Source organism: Oryctolagus cuniculus, chromosome 5 (assembly GCF_964237555.1).
Source record: "Oryctolagus cuniculus chromosome 5, mOryCun1.1, whole genome shotgun sequence".
NCBI lineage: Eukaryota > Metazoa > Chordata > Mammalia > Lagomorpha > Leporidae > Oryctolagus > Oryctolagus cuniculus.
In genome coordinates, this window is record NC_091436.1 from 160,501,771 (window position 1) to 160,521,758 (window position 19,988).

The 19,988-nt window shown below is 39.3% G+C and overlaps 1 long non-coding RNA gene across 3 annotated transcripts in view; it reads left to right on the forward strand.

Moving 5' to 3' along the window:
• LOC138849718 (uncharacterized) overlaps nt 1–19,988 on the forward strand; it is a 100,185-nt gene that overhangs the window by 39,611 nt on the left and 40,586 nt on the right. For 2 of the 3 annotated variants that reach the window (XR_011388813.1, XR_011388811.1), the window contains exons 4-5: nt 530–1,785; nt 15,250–15,350. This is a non-coding gene — a long non-coding RNA (uncharacterized lncRNA). The remainder of the gene's footprint in view (nt 1–529; nt 1,786–15,249; nt 15,351–19,988) is intronic. The other variant, XR_011388812.1, reaches the window with a different exon arrangement.

The following is a 19,988-nucleotide window of genomic DNA, read 5'->3' on the forward strand; positions in this document are numbered from 1 at the left end:
CCAACCATCCTACTTTCTTATCTGTCGGTTCTTTCAGTAATTGCAGGAGTCAATGATGAGGACCTGGATTTCTCCTAAACATGACTAACATGGCCATTTGGAACCAATGAGACTCCTAATCTGTGTTAGCTGGCTGGACAATAGGGGAGTTTCTGTTTTTAAATTTTATTTAAGCATATATAAAGAAAATTTTATTAAACTTTGGTTTAGTAGAACACACTTCCAAAATGGACAAGTTCATTTGCTATCCTCTTTTCTCCTCACAATACACACACACTACCCACATATACACACAAGCCAGCAATCCTAAACCAGGAGTCATAAACAAATAAAAAACAGAACTATATATAATCCTTTATGCATTCTCTTTAATTGTTTTAGGATCTATTAATAGGGAACAATTCTTTATGCAAATTAAATATTTTCATCCATATTTAACATACCTGATGTGATTTCATTGCATTTCTTATCTTACCTGGAGCTAGTTGTTCAATTATTAAAAAGAAAAATTGTATGTATTGTTTTGCAGGAATGTGACTTTTTGAAGTTAATGGAAGAAATTGGTACATTTTCCTGTTGGGTGAAGAAAACAAAATTCTTTCAATGGTTGTGACAAAATAAAAGGCTCCTACCATCTAGCAAAGATAAGCAAGTTCTATCAAAGAAATTTTTTTCGATTTTGGAATTACTGCATCGAAGAGCAGGAAGAACTATATAGTTCTTCAGCCATATTTCAATATGGAATCTCCAAATTATATCAGGTTGCACCGTGATCAACAGCATACGTACACAATTTTCATCTTACAATAGAGCAGCAATGATACTAATGATGTATTTTGGTGTTGGGTTAATTTGTATTTCTTCCACTGTTAGTAAGATTAGATATTTTTATTTGTCAATTTTCATTTCAAGTATTTATGTTATTTAGCTGTTGTCTATTGAAGTCTTACTATTTCTCTTACAAATTTGTATGTGCTGTTTAAGTGTTAACTAATTTTAAACACAACATTTTATCCTTAATCTTTTTATTATAGTTATTCACACATTATTTTGTGTAGAAGTTTGTTTTCAAAGACACAGATGATGAGAGATTTAACTAAATTTTTTGTTGTCAATTGTGATCAGAAATTGGAATCTCCATGCTTCTGTTTTTTTAAGATTTGTTAGTTATTTTGTGACTGCTTACATGGTCAAGTTTATAAATAGTCCATGTATACTTGAAAAGAACATGTACTTTTCAATTGTTAGTGCAATGTCCTATATGTACCATTTAGATCAAACTTATTTTTGCATTTTTCAGTCTTTATAATTATTTTCTGCTTGATATGCAGTTAGGGAAAAAGCATGTTAAAACCCTTATACTAATGATGTATTTGTCAGTTCGTCAGCTTTTTATAATTCCGTTTCTCTTTGTTTTATATATTTTGAGGCTATCTTATTGAGTGCACATATTTAGAACTATTTTGCTTTTGGATGAAATACACATTTCATGATTATAAAAAGCAGTCCTTTTTATAATTAATAGATTTTATTTAAATGTATTTTATCTGATTAATATGGGTAATTACAGGTTCCTTTTGTTAGTACTTTTTTTCTGGTATTTTGTCCATTCCTGTGTTTTCAATCTTTCTTAAAAACAGCAGGGAAGCCAGATAGTCTTCCTGAGATTGACTCTGCTGGTGACTGTTTCTGTGTTTGTTTTTTAGGTTGTTTTCCATCCACTATGTTGTGGTTTGCAATTAAATCCTGATCATTGTAAAACAAACAAACAGACAAAAATAGCAGGTAAATAGAATTTAACCATCTATGTTAAAATCATTATATTTATACTTTTATGTTTATTGTAATTATTGGTTTGATTTGGATTGTGTCTTATAACTTATTTTATGCTTGATTTTACTTTCTCTGTTCTTTTTTAAAATATATTTTCTTAGTTTCTCCAAAGATATTTTTGTCTTTAATAATTGGTAATTTGCCTTAGTGTATTTTATCTATTTTTCTGATTTAGAGCTTGCTTTAATTGTAGAATCTGAAAATGTGTGCCTTTAATTTTGAAAGCCTATCAGTTATTCTCTTTTCAAATGTTGTGTCTTCCTTAATCTTCCTGTTGACAATTTTGTAAGTTTAATTATGTTAATAATGCAGTGTCTCCTCAGTCTGTTGTTCCTTAACTTTTTAAAAAAATATTTATTTTTATTTATTTGAAATGCAGAGTTAGAGAGAAGGAGAGAGACAGAGACAGAGAGAGAGAGAAATTGGGATCTACTGATTCACTCCCCAAATAGCTCAAAGGCTGGGGTTGGGCCTGGCTGAAGCCAGGAGCCAGGAGCTTCATCTACTTTCCCACATGGGTGCAGGGGCCCAAGGACTTGGGCCATCTTCCTCTGCTTTTCCCAGGTGCATAAGCAGGGAGCTGGATCAGAAGTGGAGCAGCCAGGACACAAACTGGTGCCCATATGGGATGTGGTGTTTCAGGTGGCAGCTTAACCCACCGGGTCACAATACTGACCCTTAACTTTGGTTTCATATATTCAATTTCTTTTTCTCTGAAGTGGATTCTGGATAATTCCTTTGGCTTTATATCCTAATTCCCTAATTTCTTTTTCATCTTTTCCAATCTGCTCTTTAACCCTTTGCTAAATTTTTAATTTTAGCTGTTATTTATTTTACAAGTTCTATTTAGTTATCTGCAAACTCTACACAGCTTTTTTGATAGTGTATCTTTCTCATATTTTATATTTTTTTCTTTATCTGTTCTATAAAATTTATATGATTTGAAGTTATGGGGGATTTAATTTTATACGTTTTTTCCTTCTACTTTCATTCCTAGTAGATGTTTTCTTACATGTTTTATAATTTTTCGTTGTTAAATAATTTTTCATAGGCTTTATCTGAACAAGTTCAGTATAGCATGAATCGAGGATATATCTTTGGAGAGAGAAATTACTTGTGTTGCCCGAGCTTTAGGACAGACTTTTATGTTAACATCGCTGAGTGTTCCAGGACCATACAGGTGGTATCATTTTGAAAGTTGAACTTGTGTAGGTCTGTAATTATCGAAAAGCCTTTATTTTTTCACTTAGAGTCTAAGCAAAAACAGTTCAGCTTTTGTATCGTCTTCCTCTGAGAAAGGACAGAGGTTTTCTCAAATGTTCATTGAACTACTAGCCTTCCAAGGGCTGCCTGTCCAGAGTCTCAGGTCCAACTTTGCCCTCCTCTTTGTGTGTGCCCCAATTTTTGTCTCCTATCTATTTATGATCATCAGAACTGGAGCTCCTGGGTTACCATGTCAAATTCACAACACTATTCTGACTCCTCTGCTAGCTCCAGTGGGTAAAAAATATATATTGGCTCATTTTTACCCTTTTGTTTTCAAGCTCTCTTTGTTTTCCACCCTCAAGGATTTGTACTGCCTTTCTGTGAGTTCTGATATGCTTCTCTGAGGGTTCTGGGATGTTTTGTAGAAGGTGGCTTTTCAGGTTACTTAAGGTATCACATGACACACAGTGGAAGTCCCCCGGATGTATCTTCTTTAAGACATACGTTGGAAATGGGCTTTGTTTACTGGTGATTGATATTCTCCTGGGAATGACTTGCTAAATGTTTAAAAAATATTTAAAATGAGGCAAAGAGTAGAGTAAGTGCTATACAAAGACAGATGTTTTATCATTCTTTCTGAAAAGATGACAGTTGAGAAGTGATGTGATTGAAGAATATAAAAACCTTAGGGTTGGGTCATGGGAATTTGGATGTCTCTCATAACTTTGTACCTGAAAGGACTCTTGTTTTTAAGAGAAATGAAAATATTTTGGGTTTCTTTGCTAATCCTTAGGACATCACAGTAAATTTTTCCTTGGTCTGCTGTTAGAAATTGACCTGCCATTGAATGAGGCCAATATAACAATTTGTATCCTGTAATAACAAAAACCTGTACACACCTATAGGGGGCAGAAATGGCAGTGGCCACCTGGGTTTCTCCCCCTCCAACTGTCTTGCCCCTGTTCTCTCTGCTCATTATGGGAGCAATTCTGTGCCAGTCCAAGCCTTGTCTCTGCTGTTCTTCTGTCCCGAGCATTTGCCCTTTTTCATTTTCTTTATTTCTTACATAATTTCTCTTTCCTGCTGTGCACTGTGTTTCAATAAAGACGTTTGAGTCACCAGAGTGCCCCTGGAAGAACCACATTAGGTATTTGTGATCCCTTGTTAGACCCCTGGTCAATGCTGCGACCTGCTGGGGCATGGCTAGCCCCCAGTTTTCTAAGGAGGAAGCTACACTGCTGTCCAGCCGAAGCAGGATAGCTGGGAGCTGATAGTCTGGGAGTAGGGAGGCAGCATAATTCTAAAAAAAAGCCAGATGGTTCTTTACTATGACTCCTCTCAGTAGGTTGAAAGCATATTAACGTTGGAGGGGCTCAGAAAATGACACCCCAAAGTATGGCAGTGTGACACTCTGGGTGCTTCGAATTGAGGCTCCTCCTCAGAACAAGGCATTTTCTAACTTTCTTCTGCCCACCTGTCCCTCACTCCTCTTTCTCCCCCAAAACTTAGGCAGGGCTTTCTGTGAAGTTCTCCTACCTGCCTGAAGGTCAGATCCGCAGCGGGGAACGAGAGGGCTGTGTACGCCTCCCCGCTATTTCATGAACCAAAAAACATTAAACTGGTGTCACAGAAGAAGAGACTGAAAGACAAACGTGGCACCCAGAGTCCACATGAAGGGCTACCCAGGTCGCTGTCCTCCATACCCACTCATCTTCCGGAAAATTCATTGACTTTTCCCTTGAAGTGGCCTGCCCCTGCCCTATGAAGAAGGAATTCAGGTGTTAGCCATCTGGTCCTTTTTTGAGTTTTTGAGTTCCGTACTTTGCGTGACTCCCATGCAACTTGCAAGTTAAACATTTGTATGCTTCTTTTTCCTGTTGATCTACTGCTAGTTTGTCTTACAGATTAAAATAACTGAAACTTCTGGGGTAGAAAAAGTTCTTTTTGCCTTACAACATTCAGTTAATTGTTGACACGGAGCAAAACTGGTCAGGAACATGGGACTCTAAGTGGAGACAGCTCACGTGGGAAATGGGGTAGAAGAAAGAGGTGAGAGGTCCTCTGGGTCACCCTGGTACTCACAGAATTTCATTGCCTGACTCCTTTGGTATCTTCTCAAGTTTGTCCAGTATCAAACTGATCAATAAGACAATTTCCCTCAGTTTTACAGAAATTTGATTATGGTGTAATTGTCCAGATCAATCATCTTCATAGTGATATTCATCTTAAAGAAAACCACTTACTCAAAACTCATGATCTATTGGGAGTTAATGATTTGCATACTTCTCTATTTTGATATTTGATTCTTGTAATTCCACATACAAGATTCTATGCACAAAACTTTGGCCATCAAGAATTTTATAGGTATTTAAAAAGTCATAGCAGCATCATTCACAATGGCCAAAAGGTAGAAATGGTTCAAATGCTCATGAAAGGATGACTTAATAAAAAAAATTGGGTTGTGGCCACACAGTGAAATATTATTTAGCCATAAGAAGCATGAAGCATTGATATATCCTACCACATAAATGGACACTGAAAACACTGACGTGGAAGAAGCCAGATATGAAAGGTCATCAATGCTTCCATATCTATGAAGTGTCCAGAATGGACACATGTACAGAAACAGAATGCAGATTGGTGGTGGACAGGCACTAGGGCAGGGAGAAAAGAACAGGACGGCTTAATGTATATGGGTTTTTTATGGAGTGATGCAAATGTTAGAACTAGATGGTGGTGGTGGTTGTGGCAACACTGTTAGTGTGCTAAATGCCACTGGAATTCTTTACTTTTTTTTTTTTTAAGATTTATTTACTTACCTGAAAGGGGAGGAGAGAGAGAGAGAGAGAGAGAGAGAGAGAGAGAGAGAGAGAGAGAGAGAGAGAGAGAAAGGGAAAGAGAAAGAGAGAGAGAAAGAGAAAGAGAAAGAGAAAGAGAGAGAGATGGCTGGTGCAGGCTGAAGCCAGGAGCTGTGAACTTCATCCAGGTCTCCCATATGGGTGGCAGGGACTCAAGCACTTGGGTCATCACCTGCTGCCTCCCAAGGTCTAAATTGGCGGGAAGCTGACATCAGGAGCCTGAGCCAGGAATTGAAGCCAGGTACTCTGCTAGGGGATGGGAGCACTTTAACTAATGTCTTAATCACTAGGTCAAATGCCAATTCCCATTTCCTTCCTTTTAATTAGCTATTCATATGTCTATAATTATCTGCTTTCTCTATCATTCATCAGACTATAAACATTTATTTACAGTATTATTATGCTTCAAAAATTTTTATTATTACACAACATCCTTTGTATGAATATACCATTACTTAATGTGTCTGTTCTGTTACATCTTTCCATTGATATTATTTAAAATTTAAATCACAGTATTGCTGTAAAGAAAACAAGTATAATATTTTAATAGAATAAGTTAGGTGGCCAGAACTATCATTTGCTATGCCATGTTGGATGTTATTTAACTTGCCCCATCCTCAGATGAGTATAATTTTGATATTCACTTCTTAAGGCTCTTTGAGTATCAAATGAGATATTTAATGTAAAACAATTAGCTTAATTTAACATGGATTTGAGAATTATTTTTAGTATTTACTCAAATAAAAACAGCTTTATTAGTGTTTGACTTTAATGAAAACCTTAAGATTATCAGGGAACTAGTATTTATAGTGATCCAGTATTTCTTGAAAAACATGGTATTGGTTTCCATTATTTGCAGACATTTCCTCTTTCCCACTGTTATTAGGGGCATACATCTAAAACCTGAATAAATGGGCGAGCATGTGGCACAGTGGGTTAAACTGCTGCTTGTACTGCTGGCTTCCTATATTGGAGTACTGTTTGGAAGCCAGCTGCTCCACTTCTGATCTAGCTCCCTGCTAATGCACCTGGGAAGGAAGTGGACGACGGCCCAAATACTTGGATCCTTGCCACTGATGCGGGAGATCCAGATAAAGTCCCTGGCTCTTGGCTTCCACTGGGCCCTGACCTGACTGTTCTTGGCATTTGAAGAGTGACCCAGCAAATGGAAGAGCATGTCTTCTCTGTGTCTTTTCTTCTCTAGCTTCAAAATAAATAAAAATCTTAGAACAAAATTAGAAAAGGAATTCAAGCTGTATTTTTGTCTTTTTTTTTTTTTTTTAATAAAGTCCAAATAGAATCCTTTCACTTCTCTGCTGAAACTCCTCAGTGGCCCTCCATAGTCCACTGGATACTGCGTGTCCTTGCATTTGACTTCCAAGTCTACTTTTCTGGTGCAATGCCCTTCAGTGTTTCCCCAAGTGCCAGTCACCCATCCTTACCTATTTCTCTGCAAACATCTTGAGGTCTTTCAGGCTCAGCTGTCCTAGGACATTTCGTGCTCTCTCTCTGGAATGTCTGCCCTCAAATTATGCACCTGCCAGATTCTTGTCTGTTTTTCACATTTTTACTCAAAATGTAAATCTGTATACAGTCACCCAGGTCACTTCTCCATCCCTAATACTCTGCTTCTGTAATGAAGTTCTTTATCTCTTTTGATGGTTTTCACCTCTCCTAATGGAATTTTGTAAGAGGGATTGTTTAATTTTTAAGTATTTGGCTTCCCTCGATCTAGAGTGAAAGGTGCTCAAAAATTTATTACCCAGATGATTGAATGATAACTATTCTATAGGACTTGTAAATCGTCATGCTTCTAACCATGAGAAGAGTTCTTCAATAGTAAGTTTATAATACTTAGCACATTAGAATAGCACACATATTGAAAAATTTTAAAGAAAATGCTTGGTACTGTATAAATAAGAAAAATATAAGAATTTACTATTTTTGCATCTAATACAAGATATCTTCAGGAAGTTCATGGAAAATGCATATTATAAAAAACTATGTGTGAATTTCAATGTTTATTTTGTACCAACATAAACTTATGCATTTTTCTATGAATATTTTGCAGTTCCTGCATATGCTGATAGCTGCATGAGAAAATTGCCTAGTGGTATATTTTTCAGAATGGATAAATATTATTGAGAGGGATGTGTGATTGTAGTATTCTTCCTCCAAGTGGGGAGAAAAATCTTCCTTCAACCCTCCTCGGGATCCTGGCTTGGTCATAAGTCAAGCTCACCACTCTTGCTCAACTGGTCCCCACAGGCAGAAATCCAGGAGGCTGACGTAGATGGAATCCGTCCCTTTTGTCGGCTCTTGTCTGAGGTCTAGAATCTCTAAACCATACCTTTAAGATTGAGCAAGGTGTCTCCACCCAATGGCATTCCCTGCCAATAATCCTCACACTGGGCGCCAGGACTCCAAATTCTGGCTTAGTAACTTTCCACTCTGTGACTACCAAAGGGAAGAGCTTGGGGCCTGAAAGGGAATGTGTCAGAGTCAGAGGAACTGCATGGAAGCAGTTGCAAAACGAGGAGGTAGAAGCAGAAATAAACGGAAAACAAATCTTAGAGGAGTTCATTTGCAGAGATTTTAAAAAAAGATTTTATTTATTTGAAAGGCAGAGAGAGAATAAGAGAGAGAGAATGAGAGAGAGAGAGAGAGAGAGAGAGAGAAAGAGATCTACTGGTTCACTCCCCAAATGCCTGCAACAGCTGGATCTGGGCCAGAGTGAAGCCAGGAGCCCAGAAACACCTTTTGGTCTTCCACATGGGTGGCAGAGAAGTACTTGTGGCATTTTCTACTACCTTCCCGGGAACATCAGCAGGGAGCTGGATCTCATGTAGTGACTGGCACTCTGACATCTTAACATGCTGTGCCAGGACACGGGCCCTCTGCAGAGATCTAAAATTTCTCAGTAAGGCCACTGACTGAAGTTCTACATCATTCTTAGCAAAACATCATGGCAACAAGAAAGGAAGTAGACAGAGGAACCAAACTTGTGGTTAGTAGGGGATTTGAGAAAAGGGGTTTCAGTTGGCTGAGAAGATCCCCCTAGGAAGGAGGATCTACCAGGTAGAACACAGGTCGTAAATTACAGCCTGAAAAATCAGCTCCATGACTATACAGCTTCTGACTATACAGCGCTTACAAAAATTCTTTCATCAGATTTCACTCAGGACAAACAGCAAATATTCCTATCTTCCTCCCCGCTCCCTTTTCTTTTAAACCAAAGGTACCTAACAAATGACCCAGTACCAAAACCAATGGCTTTTTATGACCTAACCAGGACTAAAGAGATGTCTTTAAAAGGAGATGAAAAAGGATCCAACCCTCCCAAGACCCAGAACATTCCCACACACCTTTGTTTCCACGGGAGCCAGCACAGAAGGTTGACATGACAAAAGCCCCTTCTGTGCTGAGCCCTCTTGTAAGACAAACTCCCTTGAGAGCTGGCACAGTGCACCAAAGAGGGTTTGCTTCCTAGCCTATTCCAATGACTGCCTGATGCACGCCAACACTTGCTTCCCCAGCTCGCAGAAATCAGAGAGAACATTCTCACAAAGGCAAACTCTCCAGACACGAAACAAGAACAGCAAAGAGATCACTGTCCCTGGAATAGAAAAGATCCATTATGAATATGTATCCCCAAACCACTTATACAGAGTCACCATCCAAACAAATGGTTTTCTTGTACTCACCTGAATTTATCGAGGAAGGGCTAAGACAAATTATTTTTGTCATTCATTCTGTACCAAGTAGAACAGGTAGAGGTCAGGGAGAGCTGATCTTGGTAAAAAAAAATCTTTCCTTTGGGGGCTGGCACTGTGGCATGGCAGGTGAAGCCTCTCCCTGCAGTGTTGACATCCCATATGGGTGCTAGTTCAAGTCCCAGCTGCTCCTCTTCCAATCTGGCTCTCTACTATTGCCTTGGAAGAAGATGGCCCAAGTCCTTGGGCTCTTGCACCTGCGTGGGAGACCCTGAAGAAGCTCCTGGCTCCTGGCTTCGGATTGGCTCAGCTCTGGCCATTGTGGCCATCTGAGGAGTGAACCAGCTGATGGAAGACACCCCCCCTCTTTCTCTCTCTCTCTCTTCCTCTCTGTAACTCTGCCTTTCAAATAGATAAATAAATCTTTTTAAAAAATCTTACCTTTTATCTACTATTTTGTCTGATGTCCTAGGATCTTATCTGTAAGATCTCGGAGAATCATGTGTGTCAGCCACCTCACACTGGGCACCAGGACTGTATGGCTATGATGCTAATCTTATGGGACCTCTGATGCCTTCCCTCATGCACCATTAGGGTCATGGTTTTCCACTTCCATAACCAAAGACGGGGTAATAGGAAGAAAGCATACTGAATTTATGACTTCAGAGAGAAGATCCAAAGACTGAGGGGAAACTGTATTGTTATGCTTGGATTTAATGAAGAATGGACAGCTGTGTAAAATGTGATTGGGGACACAAGGGGGTGATCCAGTGGCAATAGACTGAGTGGAGAAATTTAGCAAGGGCTGTTCAGATTTTTCTTAGCCTCATTGTGTGGCATTTCTCCTGGAATCAGGGTCTCATGGCCTGCATATCAGACAAGGTAGGTCAGAGGATTTCTTTAAGACCAGCTCTTCTATGGGGGGTGGGGAGGTGGGAGGGAGGAAGGTTGGAGGAATAGCTCTAGGTTTTGGGGCTGGCATTGTGGTGTAATTTTGTGAGTTTTTCATGCTTGCACAAGGATTTTCACAGAAACTTTTGTCTGGTCATTAAGAAATCACATCCACATATACATTAGCAACAGGTGAGGAAGACATGGTGAGAGAGTGAGGGAAAGAGAGACAAAGAACAGATGGCTGGCATTGTGATGCAGTGAGCTAAGTTGCCCCTGCAATGCCAGCATCCCAAAGAAAATGCCAGTTCAAGTCCTTGTTGCTCCAGTTCCAATTCATTTCCCTGCTAATGTACCTGGGAAAGAAGATGGTTTAAATTCTTGGGCCCCTGCATGCATGTGGGAGATCAGGATGAAACTCCTGGCTCCTGGCTTTGGTCTGGCTCAATCCCAGCCATTGTGGGCATTTGGGGAGTAAACCAGCAAATGGAAGATTTCTCTCTTCCTTTCTCCCTCCCCCACCCCCTAATCTCTCAATCTCTTTCTCTCTTGCTGTATCTTTGACTTTCAAATAAAAATAAATCAATTTTAATAAAATAGTTCTTGGTTTAATGGTTAGTTTTGGGAGAAAGGGATTCTAGTTTCTATGGCTTGCCTTGGGATAAGGAATTCCAGTTTCTATGCCCTTCTTTGGGGTGTGAAAGGGAGAAGAAAAGAAGGGCAGAAGGAGGTCAGAAAGAGACTGCTTCTGAGGCTACTCCAATGTCCTTTAGATCATAGCACATGGCATACCTGGGTGCCATGTTTGGAGTACCATCTTCTGAGCCCCAACAGTGCTCTCTATTTGGGGGTTAAAATCTCTTCTGTTGAGAATAGTAGTTCTCAGCTATTCCGCCACAACGTATGCGAGAGATGACATTCACAAATCTGATATCCTGTGGCTTACGATGCAGATAAGGTAATCTTGTTGTTGTCCCTCTTCAAGTCCCTGTAAATTTACTCTAATTCCACACATTTTTCTTCCTCTTGAGAAAACATATTCAAGTGCTATCAGTGAGCTTGGCCTTCATTAAAAAGAATAACTTGCATATAGGCTAACTTAATAAAAATTAATTTGCAAATTTAGATTTTATTATTAATAGTAGGTTGAGGATGTCCAAACTGGTGCTCTGTGTTTGAGACAAACAGAACAAGAGCAGAAATTTCCCAAATATTGTTAACAGATTATAGAAATAGTTAAGCTTATGAGGCACTTTTTTGCCCTTAAAATGAAGGAAATTCTAAAGGAAATTCTGGAAATTTTTGGATAAATTGTGATTGTAGGAAAAGGGAGGTTGTAAATTTCATAGGATGTAGGAACTCACTCTTTATAAGCCAGTTACTGCATCTAATAGATGTGAGTCTACTTTAAAATTAACATTCCATTGGATGAGGGAAAGAGAATAATAGACTAATGCCTTTTAGGGCCTCATTTTTTAAAAGACTTGATTAAATTGTGTTATAAAAGAAAATACATTGCTTTAGTGGTTAATGAAAGACCAGATCTTATGTGTTCCCACTTTAGTGTGATTACTGGGGTTCTTTCTGGAATTTCTCTTCGTCTCCTTATATTAAAATCCTATACATTCTTTATAACTCTCTCGCAACTCAAGTAAGTTTAGCCTTGGTCTACTCTGGGGGCTCTAGGTCTATATTAGCCAGTTATCTACTTTTACCTCTATTTAACTCTCTCAAAGGCAGTTCAAACTTCATAGCTTCAGAACCAAAGACACGACCTGTCTTCCCCTAAAACCCGGGCTTGATCCATTGTCACTAGGCACTGGCCATCCACTTCTGAGCTGGAATTTCTTTCCCGATATACTCCGATGTACTATTCATTGTCTATTGTACTATTGTACTATTCATTGTCTCAGGCCATCTGTCCATCATCTCTTACTCGGACCATCTCATCAGCTTCCTATCTGGTCCTCACATTTTGTGTGGTCCCCACTCAGATCATCAACCTCTTCTCCATATTCCAGCCAGAGTTACAGAGTTGAAGTGTGAAAATGATCATGTGATACCCCTCCTCCCAAGCCAGTGCTGTCAGAGTGCAAACATGTTCACACTCACTCAGATAAATCCTTTCAGTGGCTCCCAGGTGTCAGGTAGAGATCAGAGCCCTAAGCACAAGACTTCCTGTGCTGCATTTTTGCCCCAGTCGTACTTTGTGTCCTACTACCTCATCTTGTGTATTCCAGCTGCACAGACTTTCCTTGGACGCGCCATGCTCCTGCTGGTCTTGTCTTTCACTGAAATGTGGTCCCCAACTGTGGCGTTCTCCATTGTTTTTCTACCCAGCCTCTTCTTCACTTAACCAGTTCCCTGGTTAACCTCTACTCACCCCCAAGAACCAACTCCCATGTCACTTTCTTAGTAAAGTCTTCTCTGACCGTTTAATTTGTTCTGAACCTTATTTTCATTCACTATTTTTGATTTCACCTTGTACAACAAATAGGTACATGTTTTGTGAATATTTTATTATTATCTGCCTTCCAGTCTAGATCGTCAACTCTGTGAAGGCAAGGACTTCATATTTTTACTCATTATTTTATTCCCCCTAGATCACACAGTTCAAGACCATCCAATCATACCTAAATATTTATGAGGGTACTTCAAGAGGCTCATGGAAAAATGCAACACATTGATAAATTTATTTTGGTGCAAAAAGTCTTAAAACCCATGCACAATTTTTTCCATAATACACATTATCATAAAATGCTGAAGACACCTATATGAATGTATTTCAAAAAGTTTTTCTCCTAAATAAACTATCTTTTCATCCCATCTTTCCATTTACATTTTGAAGGACTTGTAGATCTTCAGATTATATAAGAACTACTTTTTCACTCCACTTACTTAACTGAAATACACTTACGCATAGAAAGCTGTAGAGAACAAGCAACCTCAAGGTACTGTTGATTTAGCATCTGCAGTACTTACTTTTGTTGGAGAGGGGCATCCTAAAATGACACTGGATGATGACATAGAGCACAACACTGGGGTGTAAATGTAATATTCAGCGATGACACATTCTCCCCACTGCTCAGCTAGGAAAAAGCGGGGCTCAACTCACCCCAATGCACAACCGTAAATAATAGCGAGGACATTCTTCTTTTGTCCCCTTCTCCGCAGCTGCTAATGCGCTCTGACAGGCAGCGCTGCTCTTTCATGAACTCTCCAGCAGCTGTAGTCAGTGAGGAGGAAATCAGGCAGCAGAATTTTCATGCCAATTCTCACCCAAGCTTTCCGAAGAAAAGAGCATTTGAGTGTGTAAAAGATCTTTGAATGGATTTTTTTAACTTTATCATTTTAATTGCATCTTTAAGTAGTTCAATACTCCAAATGTAATATTAGTTTTTACTTTAGAATAAATCTATGTGTGACTTCCCTGAAAAGAACAATGCAACTTCTGAAGAAATAAAAGATATTACAGGACAACATCAAGTGGCTGCTTTCGTTCATGTAACAGTGCATAGAGAGGCTTCATGTTGTGGAAATACATGTGCTACTCTCGTTGCTCAAGAATTTAAACACCGTTAGGTGATTAAAGAAAAATCTGGATGATTCTTCCTGTTTGGATTTTAATGAGGAACCAAGTGGTAAAATAATATTCTAATGAATGTTGCCGGCACTCACTCAGGCTTGTGTTTATTTGTCCTGATATAAGGTATGAGAACTTGGGCAACTAGTGGGCTATTTGGAAGTTGATGATGAAAATTGAAGTTTCCTTGAAGAAAAAAGCCACAAGAGAGGTCAAGACCTCACTGTGACCTCAGATGTAACTATTACCCTACTGGTTAGTTGAAATTGGAGATCAAAGACCTAATGTGCTAAATGTATTTGGCTGTGAATTGTTTCATGAAAAGGGTAAAAAGAAGTATTTGATAGTGTGACTTTTTTTTTCCCCTTTGGGATCTATCTATATGTGACTTTTTTGGGAGGAAAATGCATTTGCGTGTTTTAAAGAATAGAATTATGAATAGGCGAATAAAATGATATTTCATAAAACTGATTTCTTGATATGTTCATTCTTTTTGTGAGTTAAATATTCACAGATTCTATTAAAATAGATTTTTAATGTTGAACAATTCTCAATTCATGCTTCTCTGATTTCACTTGACTTGGATTTTTAGGGATTTCAGGGATATGGATTTTTAGGGATAGGGTTTTAGGGATATGAGGGGACTCAACAAGTTTGTGGAAAAGTAGAATTAAAAGAAAAGTTTATTTTGTTGCAAAAAGGGTTTGAAATACATGCAGTTTTTTTTTTGTAATATGCATTTTCCATGAAATTTGAAGACCCTCTTGTATTTTTAAGAACTCAAGATTTTGGGAAAAAAAGAAAAAATTCTTTTAGCAGGTAGTTTTTTTAGATTTGTACAAAAATATTTTTATATTCATGGGGTTACCTAAATTAGAATTATCTTGCAAGAGGCTGGCTAGAAATCTGAGTTCCTGAGCCTCATAGCATATCTGGGTGAGATGCGGGTATTTGAATATTTAATTAGCTCCTCAGGTGATTCCTACACACAATTAAACTTAAGAATTAATCTTGCAGAAGATACAGAAAAATAGAATAAAAATTTCAGAATCCTGGTGACAAGATTTATTTCTGTAAAATCACTCATTTCTTTTAAAATACATATTGACATCTTTGTAATTAAATATTTGCCTTTTTCTCTTCTCCTATGGTCTCTCTCACCCAGCGTCCTGTTTGGCCCATGTCCGACTCTCCTTATTCTGCTGACTGTGACCTTGGAAGCAGCAGGGAAAAGATCGACGAGTCTTCGAGGAATCCCACCCTTGAGTACGTCCTCATTCTTAGTTCTCTCCACTTTTAATTGTTTGTTTTGATTCATCTTCTTTGATCCTATTTTTGCTCTTGAACAACTGAAGGAATTCAGGAGCGCCCAATACAGCCACAGATTCTTCTTCCTGAATAAATACAAAATATAGCAAGAGCTGAATAGTGAAAGACAATTTAACAACAAGAAAACACACTTTTAATGCTAGCACTGTCTAGTTGCAGGGTGCAGGTGGAATTTTAAGAGTGAACCAAAAGGCACAAACAAAAATGAGGATGAATGAAGATGACATTTTTTCCTGTGTACCACTCAGATTTTTTTTTTTTAAATCAAGGGTGGTTTATAAAAACTTCAAAATGAAAGCAACGTTGAGGATATAATCTTATAGACAGTCCTATAGCATAGTAGGGTAGGCCTCTGCCTGGAGCACTGGCATCCCATACAGGCACTGGTTCATGTTCCAGCTGTTCCCTTTCTCATGCAGCTCTCTGCTATGCCTGGGATATGTGATTGGGCCCCTGAACCTGCAAGGGAGACCTACAAAAAGCTCTTGGCTCCTGGCTTTGGACTAGCCCAGTTCTTGCTGTTGTGGCCATTTAGGGAATGAACCAGTGGATGGAAAACGTTTCTCTCTGTCTCTCCCTCTCTTTGTCTATAATTCTACCTCTCAAATAAATTAAAAAACATTAAAAAAAAAAACCCATGGGCACTAGCAGAGCACATTTGCAAGCAATTCTATTAATTTTGCAGCTATGAATTAAGGTTAACAGAATTTTAATGAAATACCTAAGCCTGAATTTTAAAAATAAAATTTCCAGCAGTTGCAACTTAAAAACTACCTGAGAACAGCATATCATTTCTGACAAAGGGAGAGACTCCAAACTGCACAAGAATAATTGGAGAAATCCTTGCAGAAGTCAATCAAAAGAGAAGGAGGAAACTGATGAGAGGAAACTGATGAGAAACTGATGAAGGAAAGATATTTCCTTGATACTCCCTTCTAAGCATTTCATTTACACTTTTCCTGGAGTTGAAGGCTACTACTAGTTAGAACCACAATCGCGTTGCCTATCCATAAGCACTCTACAATTCTATGTTAACTTTCTAGTAGAAGCATACATTCCAGATGTGGATTTAATTTTTTCTCAGTGCAAATTTTTTCTTTATAAATTTGCACTTTAAAGAAATTCTTAGACATGGGTTTGAAGGCCCAGGTGGCAATGACAGTCCTTATGCTGATCCTCAGAACTGACCAGCCAGATAAGGAATGGAACCTACAGAATCATATCCTAGAAAGAGCTACTCTGATTTACCATACTTGGTCCATCCATCTACGTTTTGTAAATTTAGTGTTTTTGGAAGAGAGTGAGATTAGCAGTCCAAAAGATGAGCCCCTAGTCTGCTTGGAGTGGACGGAACCACTTAACAGGTTGGATCTTCAGTTCTTTGCTGCTTTCAAATGAGGGTGGCAGGTGGCATGTGGTGTGTGGCTTGGGAAAAGAACCGAACAATGATGCTAAGCTAAAGGAGAGTCTCCAAGGTCTGTTCCAGTCCTGAAATTCTTTTAAATACTTTCATTTCCTTAGTTGCTCTATAAATTTATTTTTAAAGGGTAAGCTTTGTTCCTTCTCTTTCTAGTTCTTTGCCCTAGAGTTTCGACAGAGCACCGTGGCTCATACCTGGCTTTTTTAGAACTCTGTTTACACCTAGGCCTGGTCAAGGAGGGGCTGGAATTCATTGTCCCAATCATGGCTTGTTCCCCACCAGACTGTGGGCTGCTATAAATCATTTTACTAGGTTCTATTTCCTGAATATTTCTTTTAGGTAGTGGGGGAGGGTGGGCTGTAGAATTCAAAACAGATTTATGGAAAGGCCTTTGAGAATAAACTGCCTGGGATGACCCAGCTGCTGTTGCTCCTGCATAACACAGTGAGAGACTCCCAGAGAAAAAGAGTAATAATTAGTTTCATTTGAAGGTGAAGGCAGGTCTTTGAAGACGTCTGGCATTAATTATAAGGGTGGGCACTGTTGCCATTTCCAAATCCTGCCTTTTCAGACCCTGCATTGTCATTCCAGGGAGGGCTTTGCTTCTCCTCTGTAGGAGAAAGGGAGTTTTTCATTGGTCATAAGTGGGAAAAATCTGAGACACACACTGAGCAAAGTTAAATGACAAACCACGTCTCAGGCTTGGGAACCCATCCTTGAATGTTGAAGTACATGTGCTTCACTGCTGTATAACAGGATCTTCCTTCTTGGTCCTAAGAAAGAGGCCAAATGGTAGCAACAGTGCAACTGTGTTTTGACCAACTCCTGTACTTGGCCATTGGCCCAAGTTTCATCACCACCTTGTTCTCCATCGCTTTGTTCTCAGCTTTCATACCATTTAAACAACCAGTGAACTCTGAGTTCATGCTCTGTGGGATGAGTAACTCCACATGCTCCCCAGGATGACTTCAGTGACCACCAGGGTCATAGAGTCGCTGGGTCCCATGTGACCCAGCTGACTCCACTTCTGCCAACCTCAATACAACATGACCCAGCAGGGCTCAAGCTGTTGCCTTCATTCACAAAGGCAAATTCTTTTTCTTCTCTGCCCTTGTTCAACTGTGCTGCTACTATTCATTGAAAAATTGGAATTTATGGAGCCTTCACTGTGTGGTAGAAACTAAGGTTGGGGCTGGCGCCGTGGCTCACTAGGCTAATCCTCTGCCTTGCGGCGCCAGCACACCGGGTTCTAGTCCTGGTCAGGGCGCCGGATTCTGTCCCGGTTGCCCCTCTTCCAGGCCAGCTCTCTGCTGTGGCCAGGGAGTGCAGTGGAGGATGGCCCAAGTGCTTGGGCCCTGCACCCCATGGGAGACCAGGAGAAGCACCTGGCTCCTGCCATCGGATCAGCGTGGTGTGCCGGCCGCAGCGCGCCGGCCGCGGCAGCCATTGGAGGGTGAACCAACGGCAAAGGAAGACCTTTCTCTCTCTCTCTCTCTCTCACTGTCCACTCTGCCTGTCAAAAAATAAAAAAGAAGAAGAAGAAGAATGAGAGGTTTGGACAAGTGCGTTGTAGTAGTTACCAGTGGCTGCATAACAAGTTACCCCAAAAAGGGCATGGCTTCAAACTATACGCCTTTATTATCTCACAGTTTCAGGAGGTCAGGAATCTGGAAGCAGGTTAGTTGGATGCTTCTGGCTTGTGTGTCTCAGGAGGTCATTGTCAAGATGTGGGCTGAGGCTGCCCCGTTTGAGGCTTTGGTGAGATCTTGAGAGAAGCTTAGTTACGTGCTCCTGGTGGGAATGCTCACCTCCCAGCCACAAGGGCTTCTCCACAGGCTGGCCTGAGTGTCCTCAAGACAAGGCAGTAGGCTTCCCTCAGCATGAGTGATCTAAGAGAGAGATCCCGAGACAGAAATCTCAGTCTTTATGGTTTAGTCCTGGGATGGACATATCTTCATGTCTGCTGTATAACATTTGTCAGGAGCAAGTCTGTAAGTCCAACCTTCTCTCAAGGGTTAGACCATGAAATCCCACCTTGTGAAGAGAGAAGTATCAGAGAATTTACAAACATTATTTAACAGCTACCTGATGCAGGTATTTGAGAAGCTGTTTCTAGTGAGATGGCCCGACTTACCGCAGTACTGAACTCCAGTGGCTGAGGCATCTAAGATATCAAAGAAAAAATCATTCTTCTTAGTCAGGTGGAACTGTTCCAGTCCTGGCATTGCCAGTTAGTAGTTGTATGACCGTGGACATTAGCTAGTGCTTTAGTTTCCTAACGTGGAAGGAAAGGATAGTAGCCCTTACTTTTATGTTGTTAGGACAATTTATAGCTTAGAATTTATGTGAAAGCGTCATATTCAAATACAAAGTATCTTTGAATGATTTTGAATATGTGAAAGCTCAACATTGTGTTTTTGTCTCCTGCATAATACAGAAATGACAATTTTAGAGTCAAGAATACATCTAAAATTCTTACATTGCTCTTCCTTTAGCAGAGTATTTATTAAGTCATCGGAGCAGCTTCATGACAAACTTATGTCATGGTAACTATTGGATGGAAGGAAAAGAATATTATTGGTTGTATGGCAATGCCTGTTTTGATTAAGATGAAAACAAATAAGAAGATAAAACCCTAAAGACACTACAGGCATATCAGAAAGAATAGCTCAATGTTTGAACCTTTAGAGGAAAGGTATCAGTGTTAATTAACAAATTATGAAACTCACACAGTTTTAGAGATAATTTTATGACACTTATTTCTAGCTAAAGAATCAACACTTCCTGTTACCAAATACTAATGAAAACTTTATTCTCTTTTACAAAGTAAAGTCAACAGGGAAAAAAAGTGACTGTAAGGATTTTATTTGGAGTTTCAACAGTGAAATTTGCATAAATTCTAATAAAGCAAAATTAAAATCCATTAACACTTGTCTCTGGTAATTAACGTAATCTTGCTGCTTTAAATGACTGTGCTACAGACATATGGAGGGAAGTAAGGATGGCAAAAATGCAGAGCCATGGAAAAATATGAAGATTATAAACTAAGAATAATGTGACTCAGAAAGCCCCCAATTTTAGGAAAGAAATAAAAGTTATTTAGGCTTTTAGGAAACATTGAAAAGTGCTTTCCATTTTATAATGTATAGATTCAC